General features: G+C 47.3%; 2 pseudogenes; one reads left to right on the top strand and one right to left on the bottom strand.

The window, feature by feature from the left end:
• Positions 1-377: 377 nt before the first annotated feature.
• On the bottom strand, positions 378-494 carry LOC126102246 (5S ribosomal RNA; annotated as a pseudogene).
• A 15,816-nt stretch (positions 495-16,310) lies between these two features.
• LOC126102175 (5S ribosomal RNA) lies at positions 16,311-16,428 on the top strand (annotated as a pseudogene).
• Positions 16,429-18,914: the final 2,486 nt, after the last annotated feature.

Here is an 18,914-nt window from a genome sequence, read left to right as displayed (position 1 = left end):
ATACGCTTACACATGCGTCGCCTGTGGTGAAGGCGTACAGACATTAGATTCACTTATCGATGTATGATCGGCGGCGGTGACATCATGACGACTTCTCTGCAGTTTAATTACCCCAAGAGCCGGATTCAATGCTTTGACCAAATTAAAATCATTATCTCCATTTGTTAAATTATTTAGCAGTCCGTCTTCAGCCCACGAGTGGCCTACCGGGACCATCCAACCGCCGTGTCATCCTTAGTGGAGGATGCGGATAGGAGGGGCGTGGGGTCAGCACACCGCTCTGCCGGTCGTTATGATGGTATTCTTGACCGAAGCCGCTACTATTCGGTTGAGTAGCTCCTCAGTTGACATCACGAGGCTGAGTGCACCCCGAAAAATGGCAACAGCGCATGGCGGCTGGATGGTCACCCATCCAAGTGCTGGCCACGCCCAACAGCGCTTAACTTCGGTGATCTCACGGGAACCGGTGTATCCACTGCGGAAAGGCCGTTGCCATTTATTAAATTATTAGCTAATCTAATTTTTATAGCTTTCTTGAATACAGATTCCCAAAAGGAAGAGGTGGATGTTAAAATCTTCACATCATTGTAATTCATGGAATGACCTGTATCAGTACAATGTTCGGCCACAGCTGACTTGTTTGGCTGTAATAAGCGTGTGTATCTTCGGTGGTATCTCATGAGAGATGTGTGGAGCATCGAAGATACACACGCTTATTACAGCCGCGCTTGGCAACTTGTCGTCAGTCTTGCGACTCACTCTGAGGATGGCCGGACGATACGCGGCCGAAATATCAGTGGAGGAAATTTTATTTGCGGGGCTGCATGCCCGAAATTTAATGGACTATTCATTACGCCGGGAGAAGTTGAAAATGCACAACAACGATGCAGTTTTTAAAGGATGTCAATGCGCCACGTCACCGGTCCACAATTGTTCGCGATTGGTTTGAAGAACATTCTGAACAGTTCGACAGTGATTTGGCCTTCGAGATCGTCGGCCATGAATCTCATCGACTATTTATGGAACATAATGGAGAGGCCAGTTCGTGCACAAAATGCTACTCCGGCAACACTTTCGCAATTAAGAACGGCTGTCCGCAGCTCGTGGTCGTGCGGTAGCGTTCTCGCTTCCCACGCCCGGGTTCCCGGGTTCGATTCCCGGCGGCGTCAGGGATTTTCTCTACCTCGTGATGACTGGTTGTTGTGTGATGTCCTTAGGTTAGTTAGGTTTAAGTAGTTCTAAGTTCTAGGGGACTGATGACTATAGATGTTAAGTCCCATAGTGCTCAGAGCCAAGCAAGCAAGGACGGCTATAGAGGCAGCAGGCCTCAGTATTTCTGCAGGGGACTTCCAACGACTTGTTGAATCCTTGCCGCGTCGTGTTGCTGCACTACGCCGGGAAACAGGAGGTGCGACACAGTTTTAGCAGGTATTCCACGATTTGTAATGTAGTACACTTCAAAGTTCAAAAGGCTCTGAGCACTATGCGACTTCACATCTGAGGTCATCAGTCCCCTAGACTTAGAACTACTTAAACCTAACTAACCTAACGACATCACACACATCCATACCCGAGGTAGGATTCGAACCGGCGACCTTAGCAGCAGCGCGGTTCTGGACTGAATCGCCTAGAACTGATCGGCCACAGCGGCCGGCACACTTCATGGCGCTGCAATCTGGAACCGCGCGACCTCTACGGTGCAGGTTCGAATCCTGCCTCGGGCATGGATGTATGTGATGTCCTTAGGTTAGTTAGGTTTAAGTAGGTCTAAGTTCTAGGGGACTGATGACCTCAGCTGTTAAGTCCCATAGTGCTCAGAGCCATTTGAACCATCTTTGAACACGTCATGGCATTTGATACTAGTAGCGCACAGACTTCTTGCCGTTGCATGGCCAGCAGTGTACCTGCTGCTGACTCCGCCGTCTAGAAGCGCAGCAGTCGGTGCGCCAGGCTTTCGTAACGAATGAACACAAGCTAATATTGGTGCAAGTGACAGATGGCAGGCGGCGCGTCACCTGCGCCCACGCGGCTCTTAGCTAAGCGGGGGCTGCGGACGGCTGAAGAAGTACCGACTAGCACCTCGCGCAGACGTTAATGGAGCGCAGGCATCAGTCGGGCCGGGCAACTCCCCCACCCACCCCGCGCCGTTAATAAGCCGCGCCGTTAACATGCGGGGGCGTCGCGACGCTACGCGCTGAGGAATGGCGCGCCACCGCGTGGCCTAGCCGCTGATTAGCGATGAGCGATGCCGCTCTGCGCCTCGCATCCGGCGGCTTGACTGCGCCGCGCACGTGCGACCCACGTGTTCCCCAGGCTGCTTCCGCCGGCACGCCACGACGTCGCGCCATGTCCGACAGCCGCATGGCAGCCGGGTTGTGGCGTATAAAAATAAGCCGTCACCCTCCTGAGGCAGAAACCCCAACAGCGCCAGACACTGTTGTTCATCTCGTATTGTGTAATACGGATATTAATATACGCTCATGCTCATAAATTAAGGATAAGGTTGATACATGATGAAACAACCCGCGGTTTGCGGGTTTAAATCACCTCGGGGTATGACCATGCGGTGCATATGAAAAAAAATGTGTGTGAAATCTTATGGGACTTAACTGCTAAGGTCATCAGTCCCTAAGCTTACACACTACTTAGCCTAAATTATCCTAAGGACAAACACACTCACCCATTCCCGAGGGAGGACTCGAACCTCCGCCGGGACCAGCCGCACAGTCCATGACTGCAGCGCCTGAGAGCGCTCGGCTAATCCCGCGCGGCGTGCATTTGACCTGCGGTCGTCGCACTGTAGCGCTGGCAGCAGTCCTCATACGCAGAGGTGTGTTAGTGCATGTCAGAGCACGGCGCAGCGAGTAAGTGTGCAGACGTTTTCAGACGTGCTAATGGTGACTGTGTGTGTTGAAAATGGCTCAAAGAACACATATTGATGACGTTATGAGGGGTAGATTACTAGGGCGACTAGAGGCTGGTCAAACACGGCAAGTCGTTGCACAGGATCTCCATGTGCCACAAAGTGTGATCTCAAGATTATGACAACGATTCCAGCAGACAGGAAACGTGTCCAGGCGCTACAGTACGGGACGTCCACAGTGTACAACACCACAAGAAGACCGATATCTCACCATCAGTGCCCGCAGGTGGCCACTGAGTACTGCAGGTACCCTTGCTCGGGACATTACCACAGCCACTGGAGCAGTTGTCTCCAGACACACAGTCTACAGACGACTGAACAGACATGGTTTATTCGCCTGGGGACCTGCAAGGTGCATTCCACTGACCCCTGGTCACAGGAGAACCCGTAAAGCCTGGTGTCAAGTACACAGTACATGGTCATTGGAACGGTGGTCCCAGGTTATGTCCACGGATGAGTCCAGGCATAGTCTGAACAGCGATTTTCGCCGGGTTTTCGTCTGGCGTGAACCAGGTACCAGAGACCAACTCCTTAATGTCCTTGAAAGGGACCTGTATGGACGTCGTGATTTGATGGTGTGGGGTGGGATTATGATTGGTGCACGTACACTCCTGCATGTCTTTGACAGAGGAACTGTAACAGGTCAGGTGTATCGTGACGTCATTTTGCACCAGTATGTCCCCCTTTTCAGGGATGCAGTGGGTCCCACCTTCCTCCTGATGGATGATAACGCACGGCCCCATCGAGCTGCCATCGTGGAGGAGTACCTTCAAACAGAAGATATCAGGCGAATGGAGTGGCGTGCCTGTTCTCCAGACCTAAACCCCATGGAGCACGTCTGGGATGCTCTCGGTCGACGTATCGTTACACGTCTTCAAACTCCTACAAAATGTTCAAATGTGTGTGAAATATTACGGGACTTAACTGCTAAGGTCGTCAGCCCCTAAGCTTACACACTACCTAACCTAAAGTATCCTAAGGAGAAACACACACACCCGTGCCCGAGGAAGGACTCGAACCTCCGCCGGGACCAGCCGCACAGTCTGCACATGACTGCAGCGCCCCAGACCGCTCGGGTAATCACGCGCGGCCAAACCCCTACGACACTTCAGGAGCTGCGACAGGCACTGGTGCAAGAATAGGTGGCTATACCCTAGCAGCTGCTCGACCACCTGATCCAAAGTATGCCAACCCGTTGTGCGGCCTGTGTACCTGTGCGTGGTGATCAAATGCCATATTGATGTCGGGTTACATGCGCAGGAAACAGTGGCGTTTTGTAACACATGTGTTTCGGGACGGTTTTCTCAACTTATCACCAATACCGTGGACTTATAGCTCTGTGTCGTGTGTGTTCCCTATGTGCCTGTGACGTCAGCGCCAGTTTTGTGTAGTGCCACGTTGTGTGGCACCACATTCTGCAATTATCCTTAATTTATGAGCATGAGTGTACTTCGGATGAAATGCACCACTGGAAAAATATAGTACACCCATTTAAAGGCTTACAATACGTTCGAGACTTATGTTTGCAACAGTGCGTATGGAGTACATGAAATGATTACATTTACAGATCAGTAGCACACGCGGTTCTGCGGTACCAGGTATCGATCCATGCTGAAAGACCCACATCAGTACATGATGTAACCTCCAAGCGGGGCGATTTAGGCGCTGATTCGATCCTACAGATGGCGAATACTGTCCTACGATACGTTATGCCACGCCTGCTCGAGCTGTTCACGTAGTTTTGTAAGAGCTGTTGGCTGACAAGTCGCACAAGACACTTCTCGTTCCATCATATCCCACGCCTGCTCGATTGAAAACAAATTCGGAGATCTTGCTGCACAGAGAAGTTGCTGCACATCTTGTTTAGCATGTTGAATTTCACGGGCAACGTGTGTGCAAGCATTATCCATTTGGAACAACGCATTACATTCCTCTGGCAAGAACGGCACAAGAACGGGTATGACAATGTTCTGCACGTACAGAATGCTGATTGCCTCCTCCCTCCCCCCCCCCCCCGAAACATAAAAGGTGAACCAGACCTGTAGCCGGCCGTTTGGCCGAGCGGTTCTAGTCGCTTCAGTCTGGAACCGCGCGACCGCTACGGTTGCAGATTCGAATCCTGCCTGGGGCATGGATGTGTGTGTTGTCCTTAGGTTAGTTAGGTTTAAGTAGTTGTAAGTTCTAGGGGACTGATGACCTCAGAAGTTGAGTCCCATAGTGCTCAGAGCCATTTTTTGAACCAGAGCTGTAGCTTATCGCACGCCTACTGTAAGAGCTGGGTGTCTTGGACGAATGCACTCTACGAGAAACTGCTCACCAGGCTTACGCCGTACGCGCAACCGACCGTTACTTGCGTGCAGGCAGAATCTGCTTTCATCGCTGAAGACCACGGCGCGCCATTCCATGTTCCAAGTGATCCTCCAACGGCACCAGTCGAGCCATCCACGTCGATGCTGTGGTGTGAGTGGAAGACGCGATAGAGCTGTGCGTCCCAGTAGCCCCACTATTGACGACCAGTTCGCAGCAGCCCATGTTGACACCTGCGGGCTCTCAGGCCCTCTTATCCGTCCTGTTGTAGCTGTATGATCTGCCACTGCTTCCCCTACAACACGACGATCCTGGTGGGCATCTGAGGACGTCCAGAACCTCGTGTGCGGGTATGAGACTTTTCACATGACCACCAGGGTGCGATTTGTGCTTTTACCAGTCGGGGGGATGTCTTAGGGGGTTAGTAGAATTATGTATGTTACTAGCTTGGACCGTGGCGTTACGCATGGTTAAACAGCTATTTATAAGTAGATGTTAATGCCGAAACTCACTATTGACCGGTATGAACTATCAGAAAAGCCATGCCTTTTTATATCTTTAAAAGTACATTACAGGTAAAGCTTATTTACAAAATCATCTACATACGGGTACAGATATACGAGGGGAGTTCAAAAAGTAGAGGCACATTTGTGAAAAGCTGTACTTATTCTGATGATAGAAAACTGAAACATATTAATAGTATTAATAGTAAGACTTATTAAAAACTTTCAGTGTTCGGCTCCACAAGTTTAAGTTATATGTAAAGTTTTACTCCAGTGCGTGGGAAATAAACATCCCAGGTTGGGATGCATAAACTAAAACCAGAGGAGGGGATGGTCTGATGCAGAGGGGGGGGGGGGGAAATCCCCCCCCCCATCCCCCGCGCAAATCGCACACTGATGACCGCTGATTCCAGCACTGTTGCACAACTGACGCAGCGTGTCGAATTTGTGCGGCAATTCTCCTAGAGGATATCCCGCCGAAGGCCACAATGTGTTTCAAACTCGCCTACTTTTGCTGTTGAAAGCAGAAGTGCGTCTCGGAGCTATAATCGCCCGCTTCCTTCACTCGTTAGCACCACAGGAAGCCTTCTGACTGTGAGCGTTCCTCATTAAAGAGCAGACACAGATGGCGCTCTGGTAGTCCGCCGCTCGTGGTCTCGCGGTAGCGTTCTCGCTTCCCGAGCACGGGGTCCCGGGTTCGATTCCCGGCGGGGTCAGGGATTTTCACCTGCCTCGAGATGACTGGGTGTTTGTGTTGTCCTCATCATTTCATCATCATCCAGGAAAGTGGCGAAATTGGACTGAGCAAAGATTGGGTAATTGTACGGGCGCTGATAACCACTCAGTTGAGCGCCCCACAAACGAAACATCATCATCATCAGATGGCGCTCTGGTAGCTGTTTGTCGGCGGACGACGTTAAAACCATTATCAGTACATCAACTATCCCCCAGGTGGCATATGCCGCCATCGGATCAAAATCGACGTCGTATTTTCAGGCTTACTACAGTGCGTTTAAAATAAGTTGCAAATTTTGACAGTTCAGCACTGAGCGAGTGGAGGGAAGCGTAGTTGCCAGCGCGTGTACCGCGCTTCAGCAGTTGAGCACAGTATAATGCCACTCCTACTTGTCGCGAAACCTGGCAGTATCGCTTGACTGCCGGTTTGTGGCATTTAACTCGGTTGTGGTTCAAATGGCTCTGAGCACTATGGGACTCAACTGCTGAGGTCATTAGTCCCCTAGAACTTAGAACTAGTTAAACCTAACTAACCTAAGGACATCACAAACACCCATGCCCGAGGCAGGATTCGAACCTGCGACCGTAGCGGTCTTGCGGTTCCAGACTGCAGCGCCTTTAACCGCACGGCCACTTCGGCCGGCCAACTCGGTTGTGGCCCAAGTTACAAGCATTAGTGGCTGTTCTTCCTTCTTGGCGGTCAAATCAAGGTACTGCGTACCAGCCTACATTGGCTTCATATCTGAATCAAAAATTTATGATTCTCCACATCCGTCTGGATCACCATTATGGGGCGCAACAAATTGTTTGAAATTAATGTTTACCTAGTTCGTCTTTCAAATAAATGCATTAGCGGAGAATGGAAGCTGTAGTGCGTTACACACGATGACCCATACCATCCTTTCTCATTCCCTTCTCCATCTTGGATCCTTGTGTGGCTGCAATTCTCGTAGTACACCAGTGCCCATTAAAATTTCTACACCAAGAAGAAATGCAGATGATAAACGGGTATTCATAGGACAAATACTAGAACTGACATGTGATTACATTTTCACGCCATTAGGGTGCATAGATCCTGAAAAATCAGTACATAGAACCACCACCTCTGGTCGTAATAATGGCCTTGATGCGCCTGGGCATTGAGTCAAACAGAGCTGGGATGGCGTGTACAGGTACAGCTGTCCATGCAGCTTCAACACGATACCACAGTTCCTCAAGAGTAGTGACTGGCGTATTGTGACGAGCCAGTTGCTCGGCCACCGTTGACTAGACGTTTTCAGTTGGTGAGAGAGCTGGAGAATGTGCTGGCCAGGGCAGCAGTCGAACATTTTCTGTACCCAGAAAGGCCCGTACAGGACCAGCAACATGGGGTCGTGCAATATCCTGCTGAAATGTAGGGTTTCGCAGGGATCAGATGAAGGGTAGAGCCACGGGCAGTAACACATCTGAAATGTAACGTCCACTGTTAAAAGTGCCGTCAATGCGAACAAGAGGTGACAGAGACGTGTGACCAAGGGCACCCCATAACATCACGCCGGGTGATACGCCAGTATGTCGATGACGAATACACGCTTCCAATGTGCGTTCACCGCGATGTCGCCAAACACGGATGCGACCATCATGATGCTGTGAAGAGAACCTGGTTTCATCCGAAAAACTGACGTTTTGCCATTCGTGCACCCAGGTTCGTCGTTGAGTACACCATCGCAGCGCGCTCCTGTCTGTGATGCAGCGTCATGGGTAACCGCAGCCATGGTCTCCGAGATGATAGTCCATGCTGCTGCAAACGTCGTCGAACTGTTCGTGCAAATGGTTGTCGTCTTACAAACGTCCCCATCTGTTGACTCAGGGATCGAGACGTGGCTGCACGATCCGTTACAGCCATGCGGATGAGATGCCTGTCATCTTGACTTCTAGTGAGACGAGGCCATTGTTATCCAGCACGGCTTTCCATATTACCCTCCTGAACCCACCGATTCCATATTCTGCTAACAGTCATTGGATCTCGACCAACGCGAGCAGCAATGACGCGATACGATAAACCGCAATCGCGACAGACTACAATCCGACCTTTATCAAAGTCGGAAACGTGATGGTACGCATTTCTCCTCCTTACACAAGGCATCACAACAACGTTTCACCAGGCAACGCCTGTCAACTGCTGTTCGTGTGTGAGAAATCGGTTGGGAACTTTCCTCTTGTCAACACTTTGTAGGTGTCGCCACCGGCGCAACCCTTTGTGAATGCTCTGAAAAGCTAATCATTTGCATATCACAGCATCTTCTTCCTGTCGGTTAAATGTCGCGTCTGTAGCACGTCATCTTCGTGGTGTAGCAAGTTTAATGGCCGGTAGTGTAACTCTGCATGTGAGCTGGCATTGTGCACCAGGTATCTTCAAGCCGCGCTGCGTGTGTTGGGTGTCGTTGCAACCGGCCGGCTAGCTTTCGGTGGCGGCTACACGAGAGACGGCAAGCCGCTCGGCAGGTTCCGTGACGGCGGCTCCCTCTGTGTGGCTGAGCCGCCGGAAGCGCGGGACATGGTCCGCCTGGCCCGCATTGTATGCGGGGCGCGTAGCGGGCACTGCGAGCCTCTGCAGGTGCAGCCGCTGTCCTGTTGTAGCAACCTCTGCACTTGCCCGGCAGCTGCGGCTGCCCCGCGCACAACTCGAGAACTCCGTTCTTGGTGCTCCACTCCGCACACTACTAACTTGCTTACATAACATTGCTCCACTCGCCTGGTAGCCCATTCTGTCACTAGAGGGCATGAACGTAGTACAGGAACACAAGAAACAGAACAGAACCTACATAATGCACAATAACAGGCGCTAGATGGCGCCACCGTCATGCCACCTAGAGACTGAATGGGCTGCCAGGCAAATGGAGCAATTTTATGTTAACAAGTTAGTAGTGTGTCAGTCGTACATAAAAATACATTGTTTTTTTAGAGCCCTTTTTTCGGAACATAGTAAAATTATGTGCTGTATTCCATACGGATGCTTGCTGTGCATTATACATTTACGAATTGTGAATTTGTATCAGCCATATGATCGTCGTGTCACGACAGGACACATTGCAAGAATTCTTGGCAAATTTCACCATGGTGTAGTTTTTATCTATTCTACATTAGGACATGGAATGAAGTTTGGGAAAGCATAGGCAGAACTTGTAGTACGTTGGTTGTGCCACCGTTGTCTCAGTTGCCCGGTGTCATTATTTCTCGTAATTCTTGTCAGATGTATGGTCATTATTCTCGTTATATATTCTCCAACTGTTTTTTTTACATGTGAAAATGACGACGTGGTTCGTTGAAACAGGTAATGTAACCCTTCCTTTCCAAAGAAAAACATTTTAATACTGTAACTACGGCTTCACTAATGTAGAATCAAATAAACTTTTAAATGGAAATAGCCATGGCCAGCTGACCGAGGCCGAAACGGGGAAATGCTGGACCTGATTGGGTGCTTCTAGATTGTTCGATGAGGTGCAAGAAGCTTCTGGAAACATTTTGGTCATTGAAAAGACTTTCAGTGGACGCAGGGGAAAGCAACACCTGCAGAAGGAACTCCTCCAAGAGGCAGAAACACCATTATGTAACTAGCAGACAGAGAGAGTCTTACCAGTCAGAGAGCAGAGAGTAAGAGAGTACCAGAGTGAGTTGCATAGTTGGAGCCACAGTCACCAGGGAGGAGCTGAATCATCGGGGACTATCACTGTACAGTGACAATTCGACGATACTGCAGTAAGCTACGAGAAGACTTTGAGAAAGCATGTTTGTGCCATCTGTTGTACAATTTTATGGTCATCAAATAGCTTTAAATAACCCGCCAGGGTAGCCGAGAGCGCTAACGCGCTGCTTCCTGGACTCGGGTAGGCTCGCCGGCCTCGGATCGAATCCGCCCGGTGGATTCAAATGGTTCAAATGGCTCTGAGCACTATGGGACTCAACTGCTGAGGTCATTAGTCCCCTAGAACTTAGAACTAGTTAAACCTAACTATCCTAAGGACATCACAAACATCCATGCCCGAGGCAGGATTCGAACCTGCGACCGTAGCGGTCTTGCGGTTCCAGACTGCAGCGCCTTTAACCGCACGGCCACTTCGGCCGGCCCGCCCGGTGGATTAACGAGTCCACGAAAAGGGAAGTACCATGTCCAGTCAATAAGGACACAGGCTTATAAAAGTTCCATTACAAACGGTGCGTTACAAATTTTGAATACTTCTCCGCATAAGATAAACATTATTTCATCATTTTTAATTAAAACCCCAAGGTCAGTCTTACTTGATCACTATTCCTACCCAGTAGCAGAATCTTTGCAACGTGTGAATTACGAATCGTGAAAGAAGAAGGAGCAAAATATCTTTATACAAGTAGCGCAAGCTGTCCTTTAGATTAAGCCAATCGAACAAAGTCACCCCTCAAAAAAGGGGAACTTGTATTTACATAACATCAAATATTATAGTCTATACTTAAATTAAACTAATAATAAAGTATGAGAACCTAATAAAAACGCGAATGTTAGGAAAAAAATTGGCTGTGTCAGGACGCGAACCACCGCCCCATCAAAAACATCACCCGTTATGTATCTTGTCATAGTATGTTACCTCTCGCTAAAAACCTTAATCGTAGTTATGTTACTAACTTAAATTTAATTATAACGCATTGTACCAAGAACAATTCGTTTTGGGTGGATCTCCAGTGTGTCGCTGCCTTCAAATAGCCTACTCTCATTATACGCAAGCTACAATAATTCTTTTGGCATGAATATGACGTTTCTCATTATTTTATTGGAACGGTTAATAACGCGTTTTTCAGTGATTCTCAATTTGCTGGTGCTCAGAACGGCATATATACATGTAGGCTTGAAATGAATGCCAATATGGCGCCTCCCGAACGTGCTATTCCACGCTATGACGTCAGAAACTCGGCACGCTCAACGCCCGGATGCACGGTCCGTGTGCCGACGGCTTTAAGTTAGTTAGGTGTAAGTAGTTCGAAGTTCTACGGGACGGATGACCTCAGATGTTAAGTCCCATAGTGCTCAGAGCCATTTGAACAATTTTTTGAACAACTACGCAATATATCGATGAATATAATTAATTACACGCCTTTCGTATGAAGGAGCAATATATATATCTCCATTTTAATCGTACAATTTCGTATCAGTTATCTTTTGTCATAAATCTCAATATTCAGATTACAATTCTTCAAACAATGCTCAGGCTCATCGGCACGAAGATAATCTCGGAAGATTTTTTCTAACAACCACCAGAGAGAGTACTACAAAGAATAATTATGCGCTCATGGCATAGCTATTGTATGAAACTACTTTGCGCATGGATTCTGCGAGTATGAAGATAGAAAATTAGTAAACGTCATTCAAGGGTAGAATTGTATCAGAATAATTAATCGAATATAAAGAGATATTACAGAGTCACGAACTTGATCTCAACACATATGCTCTGTGAACTTCTGCGAGCGTAGGATTCGTAGAAGTAAAAAAACTCGGGTTACACAGCCGGAGAACTTCTAGATCCCCCACGTCACAGTTTAGCAACCAAGTGTAGCTGGAAGTGCCGTCTCGCTTTCGCCTCTGGCACCACCTTCCGCAGTGGAGCCCTGCTGTCAGAAAGAGGATCCAGCGGGTGTGCGTGTGACGGCTTCCTGGTAAGGCGACGCCAACTCGGCGGACACGGCAAGGCAGAACCGACTGTGTGTCGTATTTTTACGTCGTCCGTCAGAGTACATCCTGTTGGCGTCAGTTCGCCACTGCGGATTCATACTCGTACACTCAGCGCTACGCTACAGGACGCAGTCACGCTAAGCGGCGGAAACACTACCGCGCACTGCTCTCTCCTGCTCTGTTGTTCGCTTGTTGTTGTTGTTGTTGTTGTTGTTGTGGTCTTCAGTCCTGAGACTGGTTTGATGCAGCTCTCCATGCTACTCTATCCTGTGCAAGCTTCTTCATCTCACAGTATCTACTGCAACCTACATCCTTCTGAATCTGCTTAGTGTATTCATCTCTTGGTCTCCCTCTACGATTTTTACCCTCCACACTGCCCTCCAATGCTAAATTTGTGATCCCTTGATGCCTCAAAACATGTCCTACCAACCGATCCCTTCTTCTAGTCAAGTTGTGCCACAAACTTCTCTTCTCCCCAATCCTATTCAATACCTCCTCATTAGTTATGTGATCTACCCACCTTATCTTCAGCATTCTTCTGTAGCACCACATTTCGAAAGCTTCTATTCTCTTCTTGTCCAAACTAGTTATCGTCCATGTTTCACTTCCATACGTGGCTACACTCCATACAAATACTTTCAGAAACGACTTCCTGACACTTAAATCTATACTCGATGTTAACAAATTCCTCTTCTTGAGAAACGCTTTCCTTGCCATTGCCAGTCTACATTTTATATCCTCTCTACTTCGACCATCATCGGTTATTTTACTCCCTAAATAGCAAAACTCCTTTACTACTTTAAGTGTCTCATTTCCTAATCTAATTCCCTCAGCATCACCCGACTTAATTTGACTACATTCCATTATCCTCGTTTTGCTTTTGTTGATGTTCATCTTGTATCCTCCTTTCAAGACACTGTCCATTCCGTTCAACTGCTCTTCCAAGTCCTTTGCTGTCTCTGACAGAATTACAATGTCATCGGCGAACCTCAAAGTTTTTACTTCTTCTCCATGAATTTTAATACCTACTCCAAATTTTTCTTTTGTTTCCTTTACTGCTTGCTCAATATACAGATTGTTCGCTTAGCCGCCCTAAAAGCGTCAGTCACACGGACACGGAATGTTTATCGCTTTGAAAATAATCTCCCATCTACATAAAGTATTTATAAAATTCATTGTATGCATCTGTGTATGTACATATTTCCCATATCTCTCCCTAAACCATTGAAGCAGTTTTCAACCAAACTTCGCAGCAATCATATAGAACCGCTGGCTCGACGAAAGGTTCGTACCTAAGGACTGTAAAGTTACACGTGTTCCGCCGTTAAGTCAAACGCCGGCGCGCCGGAGAGGGGGGGGCGGGGGGGGGGGCGAAGAAGACGTCAGCCTATAGTACGCTGACCGACCCCTCTCTAGGACGACACCGAGACAGCAGCGGCCTCTAGGCTGGCTGTCACCGTGTAAGTAGGCTGTTTAGGTTTTCATGTTGGTAACGTTACGTAGCGCTCTGTATGAAAATCACTGGCTGTGCTGTGTGCAGTCTGTGGCTGGGTGGCATTGTTGGAATTTGCTATTGTAGTGTTGGGCAGTTGCCTGTTAACAGCGCGTAGCGTTGCGCAGTTGGAGGTGAGCCGCCAGTAGTGGTGGATGTGGGGAGAGGGATGGTGGAACTTTGAGAGCGGACGATCTGGACATGTGTCCATCAGAAAGAGTAAATTTGTAATATTGGATATCATGGACTGATATATATATAATGACTTTTGAACACTATTAAGGTAAATACATTGTTTGTTCTCTATCAAAATCTTTCATTTGCTAACTATGCCCATCAGTAGTTAGTGCCTTCAGTAGGTTGAATCTTTTATTTAGTTGGCAGTAGTGGCGCTCGCTGTATTGCAGTAGTTCGAGTAACGAAGATTTTTGTGAGGTAAGTGATTTGTGAAAGGTATAGGTTAATTTAAAAATGGTTCAAATGGCTCTGAGCACTATGGGACTCAACTGCTGTGGTCATAAGTCCCCTAGAACTTAGAACTACTTAAACCTAACTAACCTAAGGACATCACACACATCCATGCCCGAGGCAGGATTCGAACCTGCGACCGTAGCGGTCGCGCGGTTCCAGGCTGTAGCGCCTATAACCGCTTGGCTACCCCGGCCGGCTATAGGTTAATTTAGTCAGGGCCATTCTTTTGTAGGGATTTTTGAAAGTCAGATTGCGTTGCGCTTAAAATATTGTGTGTCAGTTTAGTGTTGATCAGAATAAGTAAAGAAAGTAATGCCGGAGTACGTTCAGTTTTGCTCAGCTGTTTGAAAAGCAGCTAATGTAAGAGGTTTATCATCACAGTCATTCATAAATTTTTCTAAGGGGACGTTTCAACTTCTAGTAGATTAGAATTAGCATATAACGCTGTAGGTAGATTAGAATCATCAACCACCTCTCTAAATAAATGCATAGAAAGATCATAGCTCCTAAGGATAGGCAGGACTATAATCATTAGTCACTTCTCTAAATAAATGTGTTGAAAATTCATAGCTCATAAGGATATGTAGGATTAGAATCATTAGCCACCTCTCTAAATAAATGTGTTGAAAATTCATAGCTCATAAGGATAGGTAAGATTAGAATCGTTAGCCACCTCTCTAAGCAAATATGTAGAAAAATCATAACTCATAAGGATAGCCAGGCACGACTCAAATACTACTCACTAAAATATACTAGTACTCGCACCCAAAACCAAACAAAGTGCGACAACCCAACAGCAAATCGCCTCGGAAGAAACAAGAAGACAACGAGAACGTCCAACCACACAACTCCTGAAGAGCAACCCACCATCCAACGAGGCGGACTGGCGGACGAAGTCCGGAAACAATAACATTCCTTTCCCCCAAAGTCAAATAAATAGTGCCACCACAGCACAACCATCCAAACACACACAAAAATACACGGCGAATCGGCAAAGCCGATGGGCCTTTCTTCAACAAAGTAAAAAAAAAAAAAAAAAAAAAAAAAGGCCGCAGTCGAATTGAAGACTAGCCGTTCACCGAGCTCTACGGCAGCGACTTAGGAACTGTATAATTTCATTTGTGTTAGGCATTGTCTACTGCACACTGATGAGATTTCTTATTTTGTCTGTCGCCCATTTCTTGCGACACATCATTGTAAATTCTCAAAGTGAAGTATCGTCATATATCGTTCTGTAAATAAAATTAATTAATACGATTTTCTTTAGTTATTGTCTAGCGATCCGCATATTCGACGAGTAGGCAGGGCACAACAACACAGATAACACTAGTGCACAAAAAAGTAAATAGACGTAATCCACAGAATCACTGACGTCGATCTGCAGTGGGCTTTTGGAATCTGCACTGTGTTCGAACTTAATTAATTACCTCGGACACAACAATATATTGACACACAGCACGGATTCAGATACTATAGTTCCGGTGTTACAAAACTGCCTCTTAATTCACATAAAGTAATGACCGCAGTCTCTGTAACAAAGTATGATTGAGTAAATGGTATCTAGCATGGAAACCATGTATTTCCGGAAATAAGTTCATTACACCTGTTTTGTTCCATATCCTTTCATTGATCCCTAGAGTTTGTACACGGTGCAAAAAAAGGTTAACATGTACAAGGGTTGGAACTTAAATAGCGGCAGCCGGCCGCGGTGGTCTAGCGGTTCTGGCGCTGCAGTCCGGAACCGCGGGACTGCTACGGTCGCAGGTTCGAATCCTGCCTCGGGCATGGGTGTGTGTGATGTCCTTAGGTTAGTTAGGTTTAAGTAGTTCTAAGTTCTAGGGGACTTATGACCTAAGATGTTGAGTCTCATAGTGCTCAGAGCCATTTGAACCATTTAAATAGCGGCAACTATTTATTCACAACCGATACAAAAGAGTTACATATTTTCACCAATTACTGCTCTTCAGAGTAGTCACCAGCGTTGTGTAGAACCCGTTGCTAGCGATGTGGAAGACGTTAATATACCGTTAGCAGAGCCTGATCTGTTGATGGTGCGAATGGAGCGGCCTAGTGCCTTTCGAATCTCTGGAACAGTTCACAAGCGATTGCCACGAAGTGGTTCCTTCATCATGATTGATTCCCGTGTACGTTATCTTTTTCTCTGTATACCACAATTTTAGTATCCCATTATATCTTGTAGGCAACGGCCTTGCCGCAGTGGATACACCGGTTCCCGTGAGAACACCGAAGTTAAGCGCTGTCGGGCTTGGTCGGCACTTGGGTGGGTGACCATCCGGGCCGCCATGCGCTGTTGCCATTTTTCGGGGTGCACTCAGCCTCGTGATGCCAATTGAGGAGCTACTCGACCGAATAGTTGCGACTTCAGTCAAGAATACCATCATAACGACCGGAGAGCGGTGTGCTGACCCCACGCCCCTCCTATCCGCATCCTCCATTGAAAATGACACGGCGGTCGGATGGTCCCAGTAGGCCACTCGTGGCCTGACGACGGAGTGCTTTATATGTTGTAATTTGTCAAAAATGAAAAAAAAAGAAAAGAAAAAAAGTGGGTAGTTGGACCTGATAGTCTAGTTGTAAAGCGCATCCCTAGAAACTGAAAGTTTTCGATCTTGAATCGAAGTCGAATAACAAAATTTCAGTTGATTTTGAACATAGCCTTCGCCTTACAACTATGTGAAAATTTGTCAGGAATGACACGTGGTTGATTTCTACGTTAAAAGATTTCAAAGATAGGCGTACTGTGTTACGTTAATTATTCGCAGGACGCCGTAGTTGCGTCAAATTGAAAAACTGGCACGGTATTTTTATCATTAACATACTGCTGCGTCCAATTACCCTTTTCAGCAGCTTCCGCTTCCATTCTGTACTTCAATCCCTGTTATGCTTCCCGCTTTCCGCGAAGTTCGCAGCTTCTATTTATCTGTTTGGGGAAACACTGCACCCACCTACCGCCTTCCTGGAACGCTAGGACTGCTCGCCATACACAGGCACGCGTGTTCGATTCCAGAGCGCGGCCCTCCGCAGCTGGGGCTTGAGGTTTCGGCCCCTGTGCCCCCCCCCCCCCCCGCTCCCCCCTCCCCCTCCCCAACTCGCGCAGCGATACCATCTGTGTGGGCTATGGGCGCGTCGCTTTTGTTCCGGCAGTGACGCGACGCGTGACACACACACACACCCACCCACACACACACACACACACACACACAACACGCTGTCCCCAGCCACGTCACTGGGACCCACAGAGATAAGCCGACAGCCAACAGAAGCTACGGGTGGTCACTGCAATACAATCCAAGGAGCCGCTCACAGACCAAGATTTTGCAAGCTAGTCACAAATAAACGTGCGTATGCAGCCTCGTAGCGCCTTTTATTACCGCATAGCATTGCATAAAAGCGTTAAAATAGTCGTTTTAGTAAATTACTGAAATAGTGCAAATCGAAAAACAAATACAATAATGTTTTACGTATTAGCCAGTAGCTCTCCGTTCCAACTCTGGTTCTTTAAATAATCGACCTTCCTTGTGAAGAAAAAAAAGCTTCAAACGACAAGTTTCTTGACAAATGAGTTAATACGTGAAGCTAGTTTTTCCTCGGTATTTATGACTTCATGTCCCCAGAACTATGAGGCATATAGTGAAATAATTTTGCAGATACAATGAGTCGTATATACCGATATTTTATGCAAAATGTTTGTAAGAATAGGTTTAGAAGTAAAGAAGTAATAAAGTAAAACCTCATGTCTGATGCTGAAGTTTTACTTTATGAACAGCTAAAATGTCTTAAGCGATAAACTTTTTTTCTTTCATGACGAGAGAGACATTGCGACATCAGCACTGAAATAGATCCAATGGTGACAACTGAAAATTTGTGCTGTACTGGGACTCGAACCCGTATTTCCCGCTAATTGTGAGTGGTCGTCCTAACAATTTGGCTACACCAGCAGGCTTCCCCTTCGGACATGTCCGAAAGAATAGGCACTACGAGGTGCGTTCAAGTTCTAAGGCCTCCCATTTTTTTTCTCCGGACTGGAAAGAGATAGAAACATGCGCATTGTTTTAAAATGAGGCCGCGTTCATTGTCAATACGTCCCAGAGATGGCAGTACTGTACGGCAGATGGAATTTTACCGCCAGCGGCGAGAATGAGAACTATTTTAAATACTTAAAATGGCGACGTTTTCCTTACTTGAACAGCGTGCAATCTTTCGTTTTCTGAATTTCCATGGTGTGAAACCAATTGAAATTCATAGACAGTTGAAGGAGACATGTGGTGATGGAGTTATGGATGTGTCGAAAGTGCGTTCGTGGGTGCGACAGTTTAAAGAAAGCAGAACATCGTGTGACAACAAACCGAAATAACCTCGGGCTCGCACAAGCCGGTCTGACGACATGATCGAGAAAGTGGAGACAATTGTTTTGGGGGATCGCCGAATGACTGTTGAACAGATCGCCTCCATAGTTGGCATTTCTGTGGGTTCTGTGCACACAATCCTGCATGACGACCTGAAAATGCGAAAAGTGTCATCCAGGTGGGTGCCACGAATGCTGACGGACGACCACATGGCTGCCCGTGTGGCATGTTGCCAAGCAATGTTGACACGCAACGACAGCATTATTGGGACTTTCGTTTCGTCGGTTGTGACAATGGATGAGACGTGGATGCCATTTTTCAATCCGGAAACAAAGCGCCAGTCAGCTCAATTGAAGCACACAGATTCACCGCCACCAAAAAAATTTCGGGTAACCGCCAGTGCTGAAAAAATTATGGTGCCCATGTTCTGGGACAG

This window comes from Schistocerca cancellata, chromosome 9, assembly GCF_023864275.1.
Source record: "Schistocerca cancellata isolate TAMUIC-IGC-003103 chromosome 9, iqSchCanc2.1, whole genome shotgun sequence".
Classification (NCBI taxonomy): domain Eukaryota; kingdom Metazoa; phylum Arthropoda; class Insecta; order Orthoptera; family Acrididae; genus Schistocerca; species Schistocerca cancellata.
Note: the sequence above shows the minus strand (reverse complement) of the source record. Positions and strands in the feature narration are given on the sequence as shown.